Source organism: Diadema antillarum, unplaced genomic scaffold, assembly GCF_040938485.1.
Source record: "Diadema antillarum isolate AM-2024a unplaced genomic scaffold, OU_Dant_1.0 scf00000119, whole genome shotgun sequence".
Taxonomy (NCBI): Eukaryota; Metazoa; Echinodermata; class Echinoidea; order Diadematoida; family Diadematidae; genus Diadema; species Diadema antillarum.
The window spans coordinates 1,703,731-1,721,541 of NW_027271008.1; the positions used below are offsets into that span (position 1 = coordinate 1,703,731).

The following is a 17,811-nucleotide window of genomic DNA, read 5'->3' on the forward strand; positions in this document are numbered from 1 at the left end:
CGGACATCAAAGATGCGAAAGCTGACACCGTGATTACGAGCCAATTATCTGATTAGACTATATTTCCACCTCATCCTTCGCCCGCGTTGTCTCTCGACCTCTATTAAAGCCCCCCTCCTGCATTTGGTACTGAAACACTACTTTGAAACAAACTCTCTTTTAAGTTTTGACCATGAGTACCAGCTGACGCTATTCTCGCTCCTCTGTAAATCGCATTTTACATGTTATGGTCTACCAAATATTCCTATCTGCTATCTAAAATGGTTTTTATGAGTTTACATATCACGCGTGTGTTCATATCCTGGTTACCAAACATGCTCATTTTAAGCACGCAACTTTCGAACTTCACACATCATCGCAGCTTTGTTCCTTGTCCTATAAGCTTTACCAACACATGAACAATGTGATATCATCATTAATTACGTGATTAAAAAAACCCAAAGGTTATGATTGAAATAGTTTACAAGGTTGTATAGGCAAAGTTAGTAAGTGGGCCTTTAAGGCTGAAATAAGCATGCTTATAATAACCTTCAACCGAATACAGGCTAAAACTATGCACCAGACCAACGTTGCGGAGCGCTGACCACGTTTTTTTTTTCCATCCCCCCCCCCCCCTTCTCTCTCTTTATTCTCTCTCTCTCTTTTATCTCTATCTCCCTCGTCTCTTTTTCTGTCTCTTTTAATGCGATAAGATGTCTGCAATATAAAGGGATCTCGGCTGGTTGTAACAGTTGGTGGAGTATATCGGATTACACACGGGACTTTGGCCGTATCGCGTCGCGACATAATGCGGGGTCTTCTTTAATTTCATGTTTCACACATCATATAGGACGGTATGCCACGCTGCATGCTGTAAACGAGCTCCATTTTTTTTTTAATCTGACCAAGAAATGTGTTTTAAATGAAGCCTAGATTCGGAGGACCGCAAAAGGTCAAGTGCGCCAGTGATGTCCTTATTTTTTTATTTTGTCTCAGACAAGACAATTAGTGGTCCTGAAAACATGGATTGGCTATCAACATTTTTCACTCAACCGTATAAGGCTTATCTCATAAAAGTGATATCACATTCAAGTTTCTGCATTCGAACTAAGAAGATAATGACGTTAGTCTTGTCTGAAAGAGTAACTTCTAATAACAACCGAAAAACCCCGAATTTGTGTGTAAATGATAAGTCTATATCTTTGAGTCAAGTCTAGACGTAGCTTACCCAACGTCACATCGGATTTATACACAACAAAGTATAGAGTAGTGCTTTGTTATCAAGCAAAACATGCAAAAACCTGGGAGATGTGCGAGTGAACAATCGTTTCTCTATCCCCTCTTTAAAAAAATCGAGTGAAAATATTTACTCTTGAAGGAGTGAGTTAAAAAAAGAGTGAATTTAGAGTAAAATTGGAGTGAATTTTGAGTGAAAATGTTCATTTTCACTCGTTTTAGAGTGACCTCAGGGATCACTCCAAAATCTTCGAGTGATCCCTGAGGTCACTCCAAAATGAGTGAAAATGAACATTTTCACTCAAAATTCACTTCAATTTCACTCTAAATTCACTCTTTTTTGTATTCACTCCTTCAAGAGTGAATATTTTCACTCGATTCTTTTTGGAGAGATAGTGATCACTGATTTTTCTAATCTCTCTCTCTTCGCACACCCCATCCCCTTCTCTCCCCTCCCCTCTCTCTCTCCTTATGTCTCTTTCATCATCGTCTCTATTAGTATGTTGCATCTTCTCTGCATTTCAGTCCCTTGGTACTGGTATACTCTGAAAGTATCCGCGTCTTATCATGGCTTCCGTTAGACTCCCCCCCCCCCCCCCATTCTCACCCTACCCCCTCTCCATCTTTCCCTTCCTTCAAAGCATCCTTCCCTCTGGTCAATTCTATCTCAGGTTCTATACATGTACTTCGATCTGCCTTTTTTTGTTCGTGACTTTCTTTACAGCAAGTATTTTATTCTCTCTATCTCTTTTTCACTCTTGTCTCTCTGTTCTATAACGTTGTTCCCTCATCCTCTTCTTTCATCACGTGCCCTCTCTTCTCCGATAGTGTCTCTAAAGAGTCCTCTTCTCTCGTACATGCATTGCACAGACCAAGGACAAATCACGATCTATAGGCCTCACACCTGTATTATTATCATCCTCCATAGACACAGGTGTTAATCACAGAAAGAAAAAAGGAGAAATGTATAAGTACACTAAAGATTCGTTGTCTTTCGTGTTACTATCTAACTGGACTAACTTATTTCACTCGGTCCTTAAATTTTCAAGGGGGTAGGAGGTTCAGCTCAACTCCACTCAAAGGTTATTAAAGACAGACTCTACGTGCGGTTTTGCCACTCAAAAATTTCACGTTTTTTTTTTAACGAATCTACGCCGAAACAAAGTACTCCTCCTAAATGTAAAAGAGAGCGTGTCCTGAATTCAAATGAAGTTGTTGTTTTTTTTGCATGTGGATTCACCCTCATCAGCAGCACCTGGATGATTTTGAACAGCCTTTATGGTGTGGCGTATTTTTTTTTATATACATTTTCCCCAGATTTACTGTAATATCTTTCAATTTTCTTTGGTAAAAAAAAAAGTGATGGACTGGTCCGCTTTATTCATAGGTGTGAGACAATCTTGTATCGGTGTCGTCAAGTATAACGACTTACACAAAGGTGATGACCGCACAATGTCATGGCTAGACTATCCGATCAGTTCATGTCGATCCCATACCGACCGTAACCCAATATCTTTCCGAATGACAGACATAATTATCGTCCGTAGTTGGAGTGAGAGTATATAACTAGCAGTGGTTTTCTATTCCTTTTTTTTTAATCTGGTATGATCGATTCCGGTAGAGCAAAAGTCATGTAGTGTCATGCATGCATCAATGTATAAGCCGCTGCAAAAGACGGTATTCAGCATCGATACGTGTATATCGCGATCTACCGAACAGGAATTTTTATTACGAATTTCACTGTTTTATATCTGTTCTCATATCTATTGTTGGAATGGAAGCAATCAAAGCAAAACAGAATACACGCCAGCAACACATTAGCGAAGATAATAATGAGCAAAACTGGACAAAATATAAAGTAGAACTGTTGGAATGTAAAGTCATCGTCTTACACGGCGTTCTATAATTATCACCAAATCACCGTATTGTGGATTTTATTATTGTTGTTGTTGTTTGGTTTTGGTTTCTTTTTGGATCACTATAACGATGTTAGAAAATGTGTCTTGAGAGTTTTGATATACGAGGAGAACTTTGTATAATCCTATGCACAAGACAAGCACAGTCACTTAACACCATGTCAACTATGCTACTAATTTTCAAAAGGTCACCTTTTTTCAAATTACTTGCCTTATTTTCTGACGCCTATATTTACTGATTGTTTGCCCCTGTCTCTATGCATATCACAGCTGATTTCACACCTTTTGTGGATGCAGGGAATGTCGTCGAAAATTTATCGTTCTTGTTTGTTTCTAACATTGTGTTGCATTTTTTTTCTTTATTCATTTTTATTTGGGCAAAAGCCTCATTGCATTTGGCGCACGCTGTTGCTTGAATCGCAGAGACAGCGCGAAGGCTTTCTGACGTCATAACGCCCCAAATTCCAGATTTCTGACAGGATATTTTAGAGAAATACAGAGTACCCCCTACGAGTGCACCTGTGCGCAGCCCCGCACGTTTCGTCCCATTTTACTGCTTACAATATTCTGCACGTCAGACAGAGGTTTGTGCTTTATAATTGACCGGGTAGAATGCCATTCCCTCTCTTGCCCGATTATACAAAATTCCTCCTATTTAGTCGGAAGAGAATTTCATAAATTATGGAAACTTAATGAGCTTCCCATCATTATAATCATAACTGCATGTTTGTGAGAGTTCGTATAACCATGAGATTTGTGCATGTGATTATGTGTGTGTGTGTGTGTGTGTGTGTGTGTGTGTGTGTGTGTGCGTGCGTGCGTGTGTGTGTGTAACGAGTGATTACACGTGATATCGTGGGCATTATTTGCGTATGTGTGCGTATACATATGTCTCTGAATTTCAGAGAGCGGAGTTTCTCGCTCATTGTTTACGCAGATTGCTTCTGTTAGCGGCATGTCTATCTAATTATTGCAATTTTGACCTTTTGGCGTACACAATATTGGGAGGATGCCAAGGAAAAAACAACAACAATATTGATTATGATGACCACATTACGGGCTGATGATGGCCGTTTGAAAATTGCTGTTATTGAAAATCTCATTTGTGACTCATTGCTCACACACACACATCTATACTTTCAATGTCGTAAACATGTGTGTACATGTATATACATATATATATATATATATATATATATATATATATATATATACATGCATATGTACATATATATGTATATATGTATTTATTACAATTTCATTGATATATTTCCGGAAATTTCATTGTCAGTAATTATTCATGTGTAAGATAATTAGGCCTATGTCTATATATATATATATATATATATATATATATATATATATATATATATATAATATACCATTGAGAACATATCGGGCCAGAGGTCATATCACAAAACATAGATTTAACAAGTCAGGTTGTCATTAAGATTCTGAATTCAAAACGCATCTACTCACTGTTGAAACAAAACAAAAAGTTATTTTAAGGAAAAAAAAGTCTATTTACAGTCTTTCGCTATTTAATTGAAATCAAACAACCCAGAATATCCGCAACTGCAAACTGCAAATGCTCACCAAATCAATGTATGTAAACATGTATAGATTTTAATATTCATCCATACTGACGAACTTATAGAAATACACGAAGGATTGGTTATACTCAACAGTTAAGGCACACAACCACATTCATTATTATCACGGTGCTTAGGTCGATTTTCCGCACCAAAAAGCAACACATATAATAAACTCTGTCCAGTACCACAGAATCCCATAACGGAAGCATAGCTCATCGAATCTTATGATAGTGATTTCAGACAAACCTCAAGAAACTGCATGGGTAGGCCTACACTTAGCCCCGAGTGGTATATACGCCGTAGCAAACAGTTAGTAGACATTTTATGCGGTATAAAAGTCAGTTGGGGACATTACGATGAGTGAGCTTCTGAAGATTGATGGGAACCTCTGGAGAGGACAATATTCTTCAATCTCAGTCATCTTTAGTTTTCCAATAACGCGGGAGGGTCTTCCAGCGACGTGCTCGCTCCTCGAGCCTCGGAGTGAGCCGGCATGTTTGGTAAGATTCAGCGCAGACGATGGGATAATGTAGCAGGGAAGAGCGGTGCACGATTGCATGTTTTTTGTGTTGTTTTTTTTTTTTTTTTTTCACTGACACGCGGGGGCTAAACGTTAAGAAATCGCGCGCTTTGAGAAAGAATAATGCCTGAGGGGGATTTCGGTGTACGTTTGCCCGAGTTTGCCATACTTATTAACATTATCAATACATCAGAATTGTACATGTATACTCCCTCTTTCACTCTCCCTCTCTCTCCAGGTCTGTCTCTAATTCTACACAATGTGTTAGTATGTATTCATGCATGTCTGAGTGTTAGTACATAATGTGCAAATCCTTTTCTCACGTACGCAGGTAACAAACTTTCATAAACTGTATGAGCCCTTTACTTCATCCACTTGTAACTCTGTGAATTGTATACACTAGCTAACACACACGTGTATGGGTACTCTGACGTTTGACCGTAAGCACACTGATTGTCTTCGACACAAATGTAAGTCTAGCGTGAGACAAAATGAAGGTCTAGCATAAGACAATATAAGTCTTTTCTTCCATATCCTACAGAAATTCTCTTTCGCCATGCCACAATTTGTTACAATTTTATTGTACATAGGCTACTATACGCTAAAGTCATGACAACTGGAGAACAATTTTATACTTCAGTTCAAATCAATTTAATCTATTCAGACATGTGTGTGTTTGTGTGTTGGTGTGTATGTGTGTCTGTCTGTCTGTGTCTGTATACGTATTGAAAAAAAAAAACCCTGTAATGATCGTTTGGAGGTATGATATCTCCCATGATTTCTATATTAGACTAGACATGGATAGCAAGCTTTCTCTTTCACCTTCCGGAACCAAGCGAGCGAGTTGGTAATCAACACCTTCACTGGTCTTTTCCTATCAATTTCGTGCGATGTATCATGTGCTGCTAGATATATAACAGGTAAGTACACGAAGTCCATGTTGGACACTTAATGATGTCATCAACAACAAGTCGGAGCAGCCCTGCCTGGTACGACATCCATATAATGATTTAGCTAACAGTTTCTTTCGCTTTCTGTCCTTCTCTGGTCCCTGCAGGCTCCTGAATTACTGTTGTAATGCTCTGAACCACTTTAGATTGAGTAGTACCTTTGTACACTCTGCAGGTCTGAAGTGTTTCCGTTGCGTCACACTAATTTCTGGGAAGAGGCGTTAGGGGCCAGCTAAGCAGACATGCGAAATGTCATGAAAAAACCTCCAAAAGAAAAAAAAGCAGCACGAAGAAAATGGAATATATTTGAAAAGAAATCGTTTAAGATTTTCGGCTATGACGTGGTGACCCAATTCTTGAATTCAGCTGTAAGAACTATAATGCCCCATGCCTATACTTGTTCGACCCGTCGTAGAATCATGCAATATTCTCCAGTTTGTTGTGAAACAATTTACCCATTACTATAAAAAAAAAAACACACACACACAGACTGGTTTATAGAACACTGACCTAAACATATTGATAGTATATTTTTCATGTCTGACGTAAGCATTAGCACGTACCGCGCCTTGACGGCTTTTTACAGTCGAAAGTAAAAGCGCCTCGCCTATAGTGTAATATACGTACTGTCGATGGCACGAGAACAAAATCAGTCACATGAAGTTTTTGCTCTTACTTTCAATTTCTTTGCTGTGAGGCAATTCAGGTAGGCCATTTCGCAATCAGGTCGGTATTTACAGATCGGTTTGATTGGATTCATACCTGGAGAACAAGAGCACTTTGGAGATCATTCAAAATAAATCCACTGTTGAAAATTCATTTGAACTTTGACATTTTGCGTGAAACAATAATGAACGCACTTACTTCATTTGCAGTGCTTCTCTTCAGCGAATTATGCTTTCTATATAGGAAGGAGTATATGCGCCACGGTTTCGTCATTTTGAGAGAGAGAGAGACACGTGCCTATTACGTGTCGTCGGCAGTTGATTGAACGCGCTGGATCTGTCACATGTAGTGATATTTGTCAGCAATCATTCGTTTTGGAGACACAAAATTGAGAAAAATTGATTCGGCAGCGCAGTCATATTACAGCAAATGGTGCAAATAGTGAGTATATCCAGTGAATGGTATCCATAACGGGATGTGGGGGGGGGGGGCGTAGGGGAGGCGTGGAGGGTGTAGAGAGGCGCGGGAGGGAGGAGCTTTAAATGTAGAGAGTAGAGATATGCATGGTTGAACGAACGGGCGTCACTTTAAAAAGAATAATTTTATCTATTGGCGATCCGGCCCCCTGCTGGGATGTCGAACACGTGATTACGTGATGACAGCAACTTCTTCATAATATGCTGAGATGTGTTTGAAGATTACAATTTACTTCCCGATACATCCAGGTCCGTGTGGCGACGACTGTATATTTAGCGCATCTTAATCCCAAGTCACTTTTGGAAATTCCGCGTGCGTCACAAAAGGAAAATTGCATAAGTGCGTGGGCATTTTGAATCACCCCCTCAGACATGTATGAAGGTCTCATCGCCCCTAAGCTCCTGGTATCTACTGATGGCTATGAATCTCATTATGACTTCATTTCGTTTAGTGTTCCTAGGTAGGAGAAACCGTTTTGGCTTACTGGAGCAGAGCACGCTAATTATTTGGCATTGGCATATAGTTTTCTCGAAAGTCTGTACATAAAATACCAGGCCCTACTACAAAGGAATATATGTATGTATGTATCGTCTGTCTGTCTCACTCACAAACATACACACTTATGTACATAAGTATATATATATATATATATATATATATATATATATGTATATATATATATATATATATATATATGTATATATATATATATATATATAGTTTCACAAACAGACATTAAAGCTGAGGAAGACCACGGTCGAAAGCTTCACAACTCTGCCGGTTTCATGCGACATCTTCTGTTATCTACATTGTCTCAACTATAATTTCACTTAAGATGACAGAGGCGTGCGGTAGGAATATCAGCATCATCACACTATATATATATATATATATATATATATATATATATATATATATATATGTATATCACTTACATGAACCACAAAGTATGGAGTATGGTACACATCATCACGCTTTATCCTTTACTGGATTACGGGGTACACAAGGTGCACTACCATTACTTTCATGCATATTCAAGTCCACGGGATAGATTTAAACCGCTGTTTTAATCCAAAATACAATGTACCTCTGTGAATTGTGTCTGAACCAACTTGCAAGCATCAAGTTGTTGATTTCTTTTTCCTCTTTGCAATTTCTTTTTTAACATCACAGCATTTTGGGTTCAATTTCAATTTCAATTTTATTTCCATTTCCATTTCCATTCAATAAACAGGGAAAATTATATACAATACATCTACAGAACATATTTGCAACAATTTCAAAGAAAACGTACATGTGGTCACGAGTAACAACAGAAATTCCTTTCTAAGGTATATACATATACATAATACAAAGATTATAGAATGGAAATGGGGGGTCCCACTCAAAAGCAAAGCTTGTAGGGTATGGGATCCTCGGAAAATACGTACACAAAATCAAAGAAACCAATGTCAACTGACATGAAATTAACTTAGGAAGGAAAAAAGAAAGAAAAAAAGGAAAACGTAGAAAAAAGGGGAAATGAGACTATGGTATAACACATGCCATCGTGGACACAAGCACACTGGACTTCATAATGTAAATGCAATGATAAAACGCTCCCTGGGTTGATATTGGGTGCATATACCGGTATGAATGCATAGGAACAGATATAATAAAAGAGAAAGAGAATAGACTCACTGTTGTCTGGTACAATAAAAGAAATATCTGAGGAAAACTTATGTTAGACAGATTATTTTCTTTAAAGGATGATTTCTGTATGATATCTTAATACTTGTAAAAAAGATGACTTGATTGAGACAATAAAACCGAACCTAATTTGGTTGCATATCATAAGATTTCAATAGAAATAATTTTAATTTGTGCTTAAAAGAATTCAAAGTTTGTGCTGTTACTATGTCGTTGGGAAGTGAGTTCCAATACTTTGGCCCCTCGTAGATGAAGGTTTGCTGAGCCAGCAAAGTCCTAAAAAATGGCAAATGAAATTCATTGGATTGCCTTGCAGGATAATTATGAAAGGATTGATTTTTTAAAAACATTGATTCAAATATATATGGAATATTATTTTTATTGTAATTATACATAAATTGTCCTAAATTAAACAAACACAAATCTTTAATTTTGAATATTTTTTTTCAAAAATAACGGATCAGCATGAGACAAAAATACAGTGTGACATATAATACGCAGTGACTTATTTCTTAGCAGAAGAAATTTATCTAGAAGAGTTTGATATGTATTACCCCATACAAGAATACCGTAATTCAAATAAGGCAGTATGAGGGATGAATATATTGTAAGCAGGGACGACAAAGGAAGACAAAATTTAATTTTGTTGATTATACCAATATTTCGTGAAATAATCTTACATGTACTATAAATTTGAAATTTCCATGAAAGCTTATTATCAACTGTTATTCCCAGAAATTTGACATAAGAAACATTTTCCGGTGGTGTGCCATCAAAGATAATATCAACAGGTAGTGCCTCAATGGAGTTGCTAAAAAGCATATATTCTGTTTTTTGAAGATTAAGAGATAATTTATTAGCTTTTATCCATTGAGCAACTTTTTCTGATTCAGAATTTAAGGTATTTACAAGAGTAAAAGGATTATTATGCGAAAAAAAAATAAATTTGAATCATTCGCAAAGAGAATAAAAGAAAGAATATCTGATGATCTACACAAATCATTTATGTAAATAAGAAACAGGGTTATAGGAGTAAGCTCACTCAAAGATGTATTTATAATCATTAGATACACATCTTGCTGGATAAGAAGTAGATTTCGTTTCATCGCTAAAAAACTCAAGCTCGTATCACTTACATTAAAGGGACATTCCAGACGATTCATATAATTTCACATCATGTAGAACACAACAAATACCGCCCTGTATTGATCCGTGGAATCTATTGGGGGTCCTTGAGGAGATAAACCAATACTCTGAAAAATCCCATATAGTACACTACACAAGGATGACACAAGAGGCTCACACACTTCCAGTTATGTAGCAATGTCATTCTATTCCAATAACACTTGCTCAACAAGTTCACCTGTGTAGAATATGATTATTGTATGCTTTCTTCTTTGTTCTGCTTCCTCGAGCACCGAATTATGCATTCTCATGTGAAACTGCTATATGTCACCATCCTCGTTCAATGTGATTTGCTATGAATTTCGGAAATATTCTTATTCCTCATTCCAATCATAATGAATTCCATAACTCGGTATCCAGTATACTTGTAAAAGATTTATAGATATTCAAATGCATAAGGTCTAAAAATTATCATTATCATCGTCTCCATTAAAGTTGTCATGGAAAAAACATGGAAAATATAATTCGAATCTATTTCCAAATGAAGTTTTGAGGATGATTCACGGGGAAATTGTTGTTCCTTTCTCGATTTCTGTATTCGTTCTTCCTTCCGAGGAATGCGGACTTCTGTCACTTACGCAATCATTTGGGGAAAAATAGAAGCGTGCTACAAATATTGTGTACAATTCAACGTTTTCAGCTCACGGATTACCAGCACATGTACATACAACAGACTAAAGCTTTCGAATAAATTGCGGTATGTATCAGTATCAGTTTGAACCTTCATTTTTTTACGCTGTGGGAAATATGCAACTTTATCTGTTTTGAATCAGTTCACTCTAAGTCCATTCATTTTCCATCAAATTTTTATTCAGATTTTGCATCTGTGTAAAAAAAAAAAGACAATTATTCTTTTAAGTCGATTGTGTATCAAGGTCTTGCGGTATGGAACAGAAAACTTCAGAGTGTTAAATGACTTTAATTCCTCGCATGCATTTAAACATAAATTAAATATAGATATCTGATATCATTTACTGCGTATAACTTACATACTTCCAAGATATACAAAAAATACATGTGTGTATATGTCCCTAGTCATTCTATGCAATGATTGTGCTTGGAAAGTTTTATTATTGTCACATTAAGCCAATATTGCCTGAGAAAATTGTACGTCTTTACCTATGAATAGGTCCTGCCACGAGGACGTTTTCCACCCTGCTGTTTGCATGTTCTATGTTGCTATTCCTCCATGGTCTTTCTTTTACACCAGTTACAATATGCATTGATGTGCTCGTTTGTTTGAAGATGAGTGTCTATTTGTAATTTTGCATCTGTCGAAGCTTTTCATCGTGTTCTAAATTTGTGGGGAAAAAAAAAACTACTTGACTAAAATTGAACTGCACAAAAACCAACGGGTTCTACACAATATTGAGAAAAAAATCGCATATAGCACACACTGGCACATGTCAACTTCAAACGAACTTCTCTTCACTAATGACAAAATTTGGATTATGGAAAAGACTATTCAATCCTCAGAATAGTTCTGACTTGGCAAATGTGATTGGACTCTTTTTGTTATTGTTCATGGTCGTGAATATTTGAAGACGACTGGTTTTACCCAGACAAGGGAGAAAGGGGAATATGCACAAACTCAAAAACATTTCTTTCGCAAAACTTTTTTTTTTCGCTATATAGTACAATTCTACGGCTGTTTCGGAAAGCAGGAAATGGTTATTGGTGGTCCGATAAGTAGTGCCAGAAATAGGAAAGAGTAAGGGGCATTCACATGAGCGGCACCTGCCTAAACAAAAGGTCAACCCCACTTTCCATCCCCGTCCTCCTGCCTTTCCCCTGACAGGTCTTTGATGATGAGGCGAGCGGGCACGGTGTACGAGGTAACATTTTCTCATACGTACATCAGAGTCAAGATGGGAGGGAAGTGAACTTTTTACTTTTCCCGCAAACGACCCCTTGCTATCCTTCATCATCACTTCTGATGTAGCGCTCTCTCTTCCCCCTTTTTTTAAATCGAAGATGGAAGCCTTCGCGTATCAGACAAAAAAATTCAATTTCCGATGGAAGTGAGGACACTCAAATCATACCTAGCTATTGATTGCATTACCTCACTTTGAACCTCTCGCCTTCCTCTTTGTTAATCGAGTTATTAAGAATTTAGCACAAAGGTTAATGATCAGGTTTCAAAAGCCTCAGTTTTGTCAGGACAAGCGCCGAATTCAGTTTCATTCCAAAGTTTCCTGCTGATTCCATGAGAAGGCAAGAATATACTTTAAGAAAGATGAAGTGGAGCATACAAAGCTACAAGATCCAAGTCATGCAACATTGGTTGAGTGATGTTACGCCATTGAGAGTGTCACAGTGTGTTACACGTGAACTAGCTTATTGATCTAGATGAGGCAGTTTGATCACCCGAAATGAAATATATGAAGAGATGGGGTACCGTTAAAATTATGTGTGCATTTATTAAGGTGTAATCACGTCTTCAAGTCCTACATCCGGTCATACAATATAATAATCTTCTGAGCTCAGAGCTTACACATATCTTCCAAATTAAATGACTGTTATTCCATGCGTCGAATACTAACAACCTTATAACTCCAGGATTCATACTCTCAATATTAATCTTTATAACTTATAAACTAACTAAGTAACCAAGTGACATAACACTTCTCACAATATTGACCTATGAGACGGCGTGGGCATGTGGCTTGCCACAACAAATCATATTCCTGACCATATACCAGTTAAATCATCAGTGTCTCACTTTTACCCCGGGTGTCCCACAATCAGGTGTTAGAAAACTATGTTAACTCACGCAATTGTTAGCAATTCTTGCATAATTTGGTAACTCACCAATAACAGAAGTGGACTAATTGCTTGCGCTTGTCCTTGCCGCGCATGCCGGATGCTAGCAGTGATGGTGCACTGGCGTGTCCGTGGTTCCGCTAGGCCAGCTGTACTTGCAAGAGCCCTTCTGCTAACTGCAACTTAGAAAATGGTTACACACACACACACACACACACAAAAAAAAACAGTCCAATGATCCTTCAATTATACATCAAAACTCGGGTAAAGTTATGATCAAACAACTCCCGGACAAGCCCCCAAATTGTCACAGTGTGTTACACGTGAACTGCCTTATCTAGATCAATAAGCTAGTTCACGTGTAACACACTGTGACAGAGAGTAACAGAATTACAGATCCGGCTGTGTCGTACTACATTCCTCATATTGTAACATCATCAAAAATCTGCAGCACAAAAATGTCAATGTGCAAGCTGTTTAAACCGTGAAAGAGGATTGAATATCTACGTGATAGTTGTTTTATTCGATCTCCAGTGCTTATACATGAGTCATGACTGTAACACAGGCTGGTGTTTGCGCCAAATGATAACAAGAATCCCAAATTGTTGTTGTGATTGAATGAGCGTAAAATTATGTTTCATTTTCATATTCTCCTTGGTGAAATGTGAAATTGACGGTCTTATTATCTTCCCCCTTTTTTTACTTGTCGAATTTTTAAATTTCATATGACCTAAAAGGTAAAATCTTTGAAGGCTTCCGGTCTACCCACTCCCGACCTTTCGTCAAGCATGTTCTTGCCGTTTTCCGTTGTCGTTGTTAACATGCTTGCCGAAATGCCGGGAGTAGGTGGGCCCCTTTCAGGGTCACGTACATAGACCTACCCATAAGAAGGAGTGGTGCACCGTTAAACCTTCTACCACCCAAATAAAAGGTGTGCATAGTAATGTATGTGTGCGTGTGTTTGTGTTTGTGTTTGTGTAGTGCAGGTGAGTGATTGTGTGTACATACTGTAAATCTGATTATTTTTCACTCCTTTGTTATCTCCTTGATTTGAAATTCTGTGATTTTTTTCGAGTCAGACCGTGCTTTGGAAACTGGAATACTTGATTAGAATGTATTGCAGAAGTTTCTATCCGGTTGCGGAACATCGATACCTATTAGCTCCGGTGCTGCAGGCGAAGAAGAATGGTATAGAGTGCTTACAATTACCCATCAATTTCAAACTGGAACAAGTGATTGAATAAAACAGCATTTTTGACGGGACGGGATAGCACAATAAAGCGTGATTTATTCATTCCAGCATTATCATAATGTTTTGTTCTAGTTCAGAGGGGAAATTGCAATCAATCACGGCTTCCGTACGATGCCACTTACGAGGCAGTCAAACATTCATGGAATTGCAGATTTTACACCCTTGGAAAGAAAACGCCAGTATAGATGCAATAATCCTAACAGTGTAACCCAATATCGGGGCAAGTTCGTTGCCGGCAGGCCGTCCGTGTTTCAATGGCTTTTACAGTATCAGGAAATAAACATTATCTTGTTTCGGAGACTATGTATTTGTTGTAAAGTGTAGTGTGTTTACAGTACACATTTTATAGCATTCCATTTCATCACTTCACACGATATCTTATTACATTACAGTATAATTAGAACATTGACACTTTTGTTGATGGCCTGAATTGGCGTTGCCTTAGATTTATTGCTTATTGTTACAGTGCATAGTGTTATTGTTGCCACCACTGTCACTGATATCAACATTATCACGAATATATGTTATTTGTATGAGTGGTGGATGATCTAGTCATGATTGCTATACTTAACTGCTTAATCCAAATACTTGTAAACGAGGAATCTATAACATGTTGCTCTCCAGATCATTCACCATGATTGTAATAGCGAGGACATACATTGCGTTACTACTTTTAATCAATGTTCACGAGTTACTTCATTCTCGCGACCAGTAGCTATAAATAAAGTGTATAGGATAGATTCCGCGTACAGGGATGAAGAAAATCTCTCTTAAAGGGGATGGCTAGTAACCGATCAGTGGGAATCAGTGGGAATGCTGAGGGATGATTGTTCCAATCCTTGTGGGATTCATTTAAGAGTACATTATGTATCTACTTTTGTGTGAAAATTATTTGCTTCAGAACCGTCTCATATTCAAGTAATGTGCAGATTAATGCCCCGTCACTGACCAAGCACGCTAACCTGGAAACATTAAACTGCACATTACTTGAATATGAGACCATTCTGAAGCAAATAATTTTCATACAACAATAGATATATAATGTACTCGGAAATGAATCCCACAAGGATTGGAACAATCATCCTCCAGCATTCCCACTGATTCCCACTGATCAGTTACTAGCCATTCCCTTTAAGTAACCACTCTGCGTTTGTTTGTTGGTACGAGCTGGCTTACACACTACATTGAAACAGCTCTGTGAAGTTGCTTGCCAAGAGAACGCACGGATAAAACTTGCAGCATTTGGATTTTCGCTCAGTCGCTAGCCTATACCACGATGAGCCAAGGTCAGCAATGTGGCGATGATGTCATAAATAAAAAGTTACCTCCAACATGTACAAAACATGCTCGGTAAATTCAAGTTTCTCAAAACCTGAATTTTGAGCTATCATTCATCTACCGCACTCGGCGATGCACTACCCCGTATAGTATTGGAGCGTGGAGAATGCTCTTTTTGTTGTGTCTGCGCGGGCAGGCCCAACACGTGTGCGTCAGACACACTTGTTCAAAACGACTCCTCAAAATATGGCATCAATAGTGACGTCAGCGCAAAGGTTTATTGCAATATACGTCTTAATCAAGATAGATTATCGGCTGGGTTCCGCATAGCTCATACCGGATTTGTCCCAAAGTGGCTGTAATGTATGATTTCATAATGCACTTGACCACACGTAGGTTAAAATTGCGCCCCATAGACGAAGATGCCCTTTCCCTGAAGTACTTTGATATTTTCAACGCGTTTTCCCTCTAGGTAATGACTAAATACAGTCTGACCATAATTGCTAGAGGACCTAATGTATATCCGTTTCTACTAAATAAAGCAATAAAAGAGTAATCTCTCTGTGATGAACAACAACAAAATGTTGTCCTGTTCATTTCTGACTTGTAACTAATGAGCTTCGATCTTCTACCATTATTCTCGGAAGGGTTTCCCTTTTTGGTTTCATGATTACTTCGATTATGCTTTTCCACTTTTCTTTAGCGAAATAATGTTCACCAGCTATTTCCATAATGGTCACCATTACAACTATCGTGTATTATTTCATCTAGAATGCCTAATTGCACACACATAGTTATAAGTAGGCCCTATGTAGGTTAGAATACATTTTTTTCTGCACCTCGATATAGATATCCAATGAATCTTAATACGACGGTGCTTGAAACCGTTGTTGTTTTATTATAATCTCAGTGATACAACAATGATACTTCACCAGCTTCTTCAACACTAATTAGATTCATTCAAGTACGATGCATTTCAGAAATATTTGCTCCCAAATTTACAAATTCACACGCTTATTTACCCAAAACCAATCGATTTGCAGACCCGTATTTCGTATTCTAAAAATGCTTTCACGTGTATTTCCACTTTGAGCAAAAAATGCTTCTCGCTCGGGCGGATATAGTATTAGTCCATCTTGAATCAAAATGGATCCGAATGAGATTGGAGGAAGAAAAAAAAAAACCGCACTCGCACACACATAAAAAGACAGATGATGCCCGATAAAAAAAAAAACCTGCAGCGTAAAAGAATGAATGAATCAAATTTGACGCCACTGCTTATTTGTTCTCAATCAAAGTGTGCTTGCGCCGTTATATTGAGACATATTCAAAATAATTTGGAAAGTAGATGGAATGATTATGTCCAAAATGCATTGCCTGTTCCTCCGCAAAAGAAAAAAAGTGGAGTGATTTTGTTTGCAACACGTCCGGGATTCCATTGATGCGCACCCCTGCCTGATTCTAGGGGCAGGTCGATTCTTTAACCTGATATACAATGTATTTCAAAAGCACGTTACATATCCCGTCACACATTTGATGCAGATTTGTGTTTATACGCTCAACGGGGTTAACAGATAGAGAGACGGAGGCAACATCCAACAGAACCCTCTCGGCGCACTCTCAGCCTGTTAATTTGAGACAGGTGTCGCTTTTTTCTACACGCCCTCCTCATTTATGCAACGCAGAGTGCAAATGAAGATGATAAAACATTTCCAAGATCCGCCGACTCCATTTGTTGCTAATGAAAATGTATACAGACATTCATAATGATACACATACACACACGCACTCACGCACGCACGCACGCACACACACACACACACACACGTACACACACACACGCACACACACCATTCACCAGGCCATTCTCTGGGGACTTGTCAGGAGAACTACTATACGGAGACAGATTATTATATGAGTTTGTTGTTCATTTAAAATTAAGTTTTACTCTAAGAAATCGCCACAGTCCTATAACTAAAGTGTAATTATTTTAACTAAAGAAATACAGAAAATGACACAAAATAAGACAAAACGGAATCATTTGTAAGCGTTAAGTCCCCCAAATACTAACGGCAAACCTGACGCCATATAAATCATGGTTACATTTTACAAATCTTTTTTTTTAGGGGGGAGAACATTGAAGTCAGCAGATATTAAACAAATCTACATTAATACTCTTTGATTTTTTTTAAAACAAGTGTCCTGGAAGAGTTTGTTATGGATTTTAAAAAGTGATTACAATACTCAGAAGTTCAATTTTCGCAGAAAAAATACGTGTATATAGTATTTTTTTAAATAACGAGGA

General features: G+C 37.8%; 1 protein-coding gene across 1 annotated transcript in view; it reads right to left on the reverse strand.

The window, feature by feature from the left end:
* The window catches only part of LOC139720000 (uncharacterized), a 64,800-nt gene extending 51,759 nt beyond the window's left edge, over window positions 1–13,041 (reverse strand). Inside the window, exon 1 of the mRNA XM_071631377.1 lies at window positions 13,025–13,041. The gene's annotated coding sequence lies outside the window, so the exon portion shown is untranslated. The remainder of the gene's footprint in view (window positions 1–13,024) is intronic.
* Window positions 13,042–17,811: the final 4,770 nt, after the last annotated feature.